The sequence below is a fragment of the Babylonia areolata genome, chromosome 22 (genome assembly GCF_041734735.1).
Source record: "Babylonia areolata isolate BAREFJ2019XMU chromosome 22, ASM4173473v1, whole genome shotgun sequence".
Taxonomy (NCBI): Eukaryota; Metazoa; Mollusca; class Gastropoda; order Neogastropoda; family Buccinidae; genus Babylonia; species Babylonia areolata.
The window spans coordinates 14,599,533-14,607,032 of record NC_134897.1 but is presented as its reverse complement, the minus strand read 5'-3'; the positions used below and the strand labels follow the sequence as shown (position 1 = coordinate 14,607,032).

Here is a 7,500-nt window from a genome sequence, read left to right as displayed (position 1 = left end):
ATGAACAAAACGTCACAGTGAGGCTACAGCCCCACCCCCTCCCCTCCCCGTTTTCCTTGTACTTCACCTTGTGATCCCTGTGTGTGTGTGTGTGTGTGTGTGTGTGTGTGTGTGTGTGTGCGTGCGCGCGCGCGCGTGCGCGTGTGTGTGCGTGTGCATTTTCTGCCCGTTTTCTCACGAAAGTTTCTGAGGTCTTGTTGTCACCGCTTCACATGATCATGAAGTTCATGTTTTGTTTGTTGTTTGTGTTTTAAGTCAGATCATTTCTGGACGTGTGTGCTATGTTCTGGTGTGCCGTACATGAAAATTTGCAGTTCATCTAATTAGTTGCATATCATTTTCTTTGTTTCATTCATGCATGCATGTGTGTATCTATCAATAATTATGTCTGTCTGTTCTTCAGCTTGTAGAGGATTGATATTCACAGCATTTCAGCCATGATGCGACGGACGCAATAGCTGAGTGGTTAAAGCGTTGGACTTTCAATCTGAGGGTACCGGGTTCGAATCTCGGTGACGGCGCCTGGTGGGTAAAGGGTGGAGATATTTCCGATCTAGCAGGTCAACATACGTGCAGACCTGCTTAGTGCCTGAACCCTCTTCGTGTGTACACGCAAGCAGAAGATCAAATACGCACGTTAAAGATCCTCTAATCCATGTCAGCGTTCGGTGGGTTATGGAAACAAGAACATACCCAGCATGCACACCCCCGAAAGCGGAGTATGGCTGCCTACATGGCGGGGTAAAAACGGCCATACACGTCAAAGCCCATTCGTATACATACGAGTGAACGTTGGAGTTGCAGCCCACGAATGCAGAAGAAGAAGCCCTGATGCGACCCCTTGTGGTCGGCTAGGGCTGTAGACAACACATATAACTGATCGTTCATCGTGTGCACCGTACAGTGTTGTGTTATACTGCACGCTGTACAGACGTGCTTTTAGCGCTATTTCGGCCCTAACGGCTCTCCGCGGGAATGGGCTTAGGGACAGGGGTGATCGTGGGGAGGGAGAGGGGTGGTCGTGGGGAGGGAGAGGGGTGGTCGCGGGGAGGGAGAGGGGTGATCGTGGGGAGGGAGAGGGGTGGTCGCGGGGAAGTATGATCATAATGAACATCAAGATCACAATCAACATTTGACAGTCTGATGACGAACTTGGGGTTTGTTGGCGTAGTGGTTTTGACAGTTTTGTTTTCGCAATGGGAAAAGGCTTAAGGTGTGTCTGTCTGTTTGTCTGTCTGTCTGTCTCTCTCTCTCTGATACACATAATTGTGTCTATGTGTATGAAATAATATTTATTCATTTTGAATGGTCGAGCTAACCGATGTTATCAGCTATTTCATGTTTGTCTCATTTTCTGTATATGCATTATTTGTGTGTGTGGTGAAAATATTGATTCATATTATGCTTGTTTGTTTAATCTTATGTCTCCTGATAATGCATTGTTCCCCCCTGTCACAAGGATTTACAGTCAATGACAGTAAAACATCAAAGCATCTCTCTCTCTCTCTCTCTCTCTCTGTATGTATATGGGGGGTGGGGGGGGGGATGGAGGGAGGATGGAGGGAGAGGGAGGGAGTGAATGAGGGAAGTCAATGAACATGGAGACAGCTGTTTCGCTCTCTGTCGGGTAATATCTTTATCTATGAATCTCTCTCTCTCTCTCTCTCTCTCTCTCTCTCTCTCTCTCTCTCTCTCGCACACACACACACACACATACACACACACACACACACACACACACGTACACACGGATATACAGGCAGACAGACACACACACGCACACACACATGCACGCACGCAAACACAGTCACGACATTTTTACAATAGCACTGTCAGAACCTTTCCATTGTGTAGTCGAAATGTAACCACTACACACACCACACCACACCTCACCCCCCACACACACCACCCCACACCACACCCAACACCACATCACCCCACACCACGCTACACAACACCAAACCACATAACCCCACACCACGCTACACCACACCACACCACATAACCCCACACCACCCCACACCACACCACATCACCCTACACCACCCCACACCACACCACATAACCCCACACCACCCCACACCACACCACATCAACCTACACCACGCTACACCACACCCCACACCACCCCACACCACATCACCACACCACACATCTCACCACACCAAATCACCCCACACCACACCACACCACGCTACACCACACCACATCACCCCAAACCAAGCTACACCAAATCACCCCACACCACACCACACCACGCTACACCACACCACATCACCCCAAACCAAGCTACACCACATCACCCCAGACCACACCACACCACAACACCCCACCCCACGCTACACCACACACCACACCACATCACCCCGCACCACCCTACACCACACCACATCACCCCAGACCACACCACACCACAACACCCCACCCCACGCTACACCACACACCACACCACATCACACCACATCACCCTACACCACACCACATCACCCCAGACCACACCACACCACAACACCCCACCCCACGCTACACCACACACCACACCACATCACACCACATCACCCTACACCACACCATATCACCCCACCCTACACCACACCACCCAGACCACACCACCCGGATCTGGTAAACCTTCGGTAAGCTTCAAAACGCAACAACACATTTCAGTCTATTCCCGGAGTCTTGAGGAGTTTTTAGCCACAGTCAACAAACATACGTTCTCGGTCAGTCCGAAATAGGGTTCTCTTAACCCTTCCTACGTCATGTCTAACGTTAATTAAGACAAACAGGTAGAGTTCCCTCTCTCTCCCTCTGTGTGTGTGTGTTTGTGTCTGTCAGTCTCTTTCTCTGTCTGTGTCTCTGTCTCCGTCAGTCTCTCTCGGTCTCTCTCCTTCTCTGTCTCTCGCTCTCCCTGTCTGTCTCTCTCTCTGTCTGTCTCTCTCCTGTGTGTGTGTGTGTGTGTGTGTGTGTGTGTGTGTGTGTGTGTGTGCCTCTCTCTGTCTTTGTCTGTCTGTCTCTGTCTCTCTCTCTCCATCCAGCGGTCAGTTCCTCTAATGCCAGAGCGGACACACTTCACACGTACTCAGCTAGACCATTCTCGGGACTCCTAACAGCGCCAGCTGGAAATGTTCCCCTGCCAGGTTTGTCCCCAGGGCAGATTTTGGCGTATTCACCAAACTGTCTGAGTCAGTTTTGACAACTGACTGTGTGGTGGGATGAGAAGATGGGAGGGAGAGAGGGTATGGAGGGTGTGTGTGTGTGTGTGTGTGTGTGTGAGAGAGAGAGAGAGAGAGAGAGAGAGAGAGAGAGAGATGGGGAGTGTTGGGAGGTGGGGGGACGGGGGAGGGGGGGTTGAGGGGAGGGGTGCAGATCGAAAGCTCCGTCGAACTGCTACGCTCACATCTTTTTATTCTTCTTATTGTAGCCGTGTACCCGAGTGGTACATAAGGGGACGGTACAAAAGAACTAACTAATGATGATTTACTGTATTAAAGAATAGACATGAATTCCCGCGCACAGGCCAGGAACATATAGGGGCCAGTCACAAAAGGGTTTTTCTATTGTTTTATTTACAATAGTTATAATAAGAGAAGAAGAAAAGATAAGGAGAAGACAGTGCAGCGATACGTAGCAAGACACTGTCCGTTGTGGCCACGAGGAGGTATTTTGTTTAACTCACTCAGTACGGCCAGTCCTCTCTTCTCCTCTACACAGACCCTTCAGATGTCCAGTGGGTGTCTGAATGACCCAACCTCTAGCTTCCGTCGTCAGAATTGTGGTATTCTTTGTCAACATTCACCTCTTCAGTATAAGTGCCTTCCGCTTGCAATATTTTGATGATGGTAATTGGCGTGAAACGCTGTTAACGTCGTCTCTTTCGCCGTTCGTATGGAGAGAGTTAATGTCCCGTCACACATATCGGTGATTGAAGACATTTTGTTAAAGTATTTATGAATACATTTGAGTATTATCGGTTAGAAGGGGTGGGAGATGTGAATGAATGGAGGGTTGGGGGAAACTGGGCAAATGAGGGTGAAATGTGGGTGAAATTTGAAAAAAAGAAGAAAAAATCTAAATACAATTACAAGAAATTACTTAAAGGACTTCGTAAAAGAGAAGTCGTTAAACTGACAAGTGAAACAACTGATAATGAATGCAAAAAGTCAAAAAAGATCAACGTTCTCAGTCACATGTGAAGACACACTTTCGTGTACATAAGGCTTCATCAAGCTACAGTAAAAAATTATATGCTCAATTGTCAGGTTACTGAAGCATATGCACTTGACATTAGAACAACACTTGGTCCGAAATGAATTTGATAATAGTCTGAGAGCTAAACTCAGAATTGGTCTGCGACATACACTGTGGGTGACACAACAGTCAGTGGTCAGCGAGCTGGCTATCGCCGCAAACGGGCTCAGGTGAAAGTGACCAGAGATCACTCACTCCGTCTACTTATGCAAGTTAAGCGAACTGCAAAGAAAATCGCGTGTGCTGAAAAGCAGATCGGCTCAAATGAGGCCAAATCCGACAAAAACTGTGTTTCTTACAAAGTGTTCAGTGATAGATTTCTAAATGATTCCTGAACCGATTTACGTCAGATAAGTCGCAAAAGAAAGAGCTCAACGCCTACTTTCTAATGAGTATAAAATGAAGTGTTGAATATTTACGACGAATTCTTAATCTTAATTTAAGTCACCTGAAGAGGGTCAGTTTTAGCGAGCTCGTCGCTGAAAATTACAAACTGCGTTAAAACAGTTTAACGTAGGCAAACAAAACTGGAATAGATTTAAAGATGGAATTGAGACGATTTAGCCATTATATAATACATGTAGTTTACTGATCCGACAAAGGAGATATTAAATAAATACGCTGCGTCAGAAACACAGTTGTCTGCTCACCCAATCGCGTACAGCGACACTGGTCAAGGAGTGAGTGTGTGGCGAGAAGGACAAAATGACGAAAGCTTAGCGTCGGGTGAAATCTTTATACTGACGAACGATTAAATTGAAATCAAGCACGCTTCTAACTGATTAAAGTGTGTGTGTAAACACAACAAATATAATACTGCAGTGAACGATACAGAGACTTGATTTAATAAATGGTTGGAGTCTTTGTCTAAAAGGGGATTTGCATTCAAACCGGGAATTCTTGTCTATCCTTTAATGCAGTAAATCATCATTAGTTAGTTCTTTTGACTCTGTGTGTGTGTGTGTGTGTGTGTGTGTGTGTGTAATTTTGCAATACGCGTAGTCTCTGAACCTGTTTTATATTATTGTGCGCTAAATCATTATCTTTCTTCTTCTTTCTTTTGTGAGTTATTGCGCGCACGTGTGTGTGTGTGTTTGATGTGTATTGTAAAACGCTTTGAGCTCTCTTTAAGGGAGGAAAGCGCTCAACAAATGTCCATTATTATCATTATTATTATTAATGGCGCCACACATTCTGCGCAGGTCATTGTAGACCGGCAAGTCAGTTGCGAAAACGGCGTCTGCTATAGCTCGTGTATGAAGCAGTTTTTTAAGTAAGCAGAGCGCTTGGTTACATTATTATCATTCTTGATACTTATAGTCCAGCCGACCACACAGGGCCATATCAGGACTGTCAAACCATATAAATGTTCAACCGCGTCAACACAAAACTGTCACATCAACAAAAAAAACACTAAGACAAACCCACAAAACACAGTTCATGACACAGTATCCTAACCATTTAGTTCCTCATGGCAAATAAGACTAGGCCATGCTGTGGACGCTAGCCATTCCGGTTAATTTATCATCCCCAGATTACAAAAAATCGTAAAAAAGGCAAAAAAATAAAAACAATACTTCAAAGCCAAACAAAAATACATTTGAAAAAGGACATATAGGCAAATAACACTGCAGAATGGGCAGCTGGCGCCCATCCCAGTGTTTACATCTCACTACATAATCGCCAGAGCAAAACAGCACAGATAGTACATCACAGACTGCGGAAAAGAGGAAAAAAAAGTGTCAAAGCTTGCTTGAAAAAAGAAAGGGGGATGGACTGAAAAGGAAAAAAAAAAAAAAGAAAAAAAAAAGACAACAGAGAAGATAGAAAAAACGCAGAAACAAAGAGAGTGATAGAAAAGAGGAAATTTCCAGCACAGACTTTCCAGAAGGCGGGGATGCTATTTATACTGAAAGACCCTCGGCATCCCCACAGGGGGACGGACACATCTGGCGAGTTCCACAGCCAAACTTTGCCTTTAAAACGTTATGTCCCCCTGATAATCAGTGTTTACATCTCTCTCTCTCTCTCTGCTCTGTGTCTCCGTGTGTGTGTGTGTGTGTGTGTGTGTGTGTGTGTGTGTGTGTGTGTGTGTGTGTCTAATGTGCGCATGCATCCCAGCCCGCGTGCGTGCGTACGTAGCGAGTGAGCGAGTGAGAGAGAGAGACAGACACAGAGGCAAAGGCAACGACAGAGAACGAGGCAGGAGCTGCTTCAATCAGCTGAATAAGTATTTTTGGATCATTCTAAAAATCAAACTAGTGTTCCTCATGTTGCTAAATCAGTTTGTCTTAATACCGAAAACAAGACTAATCTGTTAAACGTCTGTATCTGTATCCACATGCCTCATACACGATACGCATTGTTCCATAATCAGCGGCAGTATCTGTATCCACGTTCCTCATACACGACACATTGTTCAATGACCAACGTCTGTACCTGTGTGCACGTGCTTTTTTACACGAAATATATTGTTCCATAACTAACGTCTGTATCTGTGCGCACGTGTTTTATACACGATATACATTGTTCATTGTTTCATAACTAACGTCTGTATTTGTGCGCACGTGCTTTATACACGATATACATTGTTCCATAATCAACGTCTGTATCTGTGCGCACGTGCTTTATACACGAAATACATTGTTCCATAACTAACGTCTGTATCTGTGCGCACGTGTTTTATACACGATATACATTGTTCCATAACTAACGTCTATATCTGTGCGCACGTGCTTTATACACGATATAAATTGTTCCATAACCAACGTCTGTATCTGTGCGCACGTGTTTTATACACGAAATACATTGTTCCATAACTAACATCTGTATCTGTGCGCACGTGCTTTATACACGAAATACATTGTTCCATAACTACACGTCTGTATCTGTGCGCACGTGTTTTATACACGAAATACTGTTCCATAACTAACGTCTGTATGTGTGTGCACGTGCCTGATTCATTGCTCCACAATCAGAAATATGTGATCACCTCTGGGAAACATTTCTGCATCTGCTTGTCCCTTCAATAACAGTCGGAACCAGTTCCAAAATGTCTGGGAGGAGATAGAGGAGGGGCGTTCATAGTTGGGTCGACACCGTAAAAGTCAATACGGGCTCTGGAACTGGAAAGAAGACCCTGCGAGATATGTACTCTTAGTGGAACGATAGAAAGCTACAAACTGCTTTTCTTTTACACGGATTGCACGAGTACTTACATGTATATTATGTATGAATGTCTAAATTCCCCCT

The 7,500-nt window shown here is 45.2% G+C and overlaps 1 protein-coding gene across 3 annotated transcripts in view; it reads right to left on the bottom strand.

The window, feature by feature from the left end:
- LOC143296883 (multiple C2 and transmembrane domain-containing protein 1-like) overlaps positions 1-7,500 on the bottom strand; it is a 143,127-nt gene that overhangs the window by 93,413 nt on the left and 42,214 nt on the right. The window lies entirely within an intron of this gene.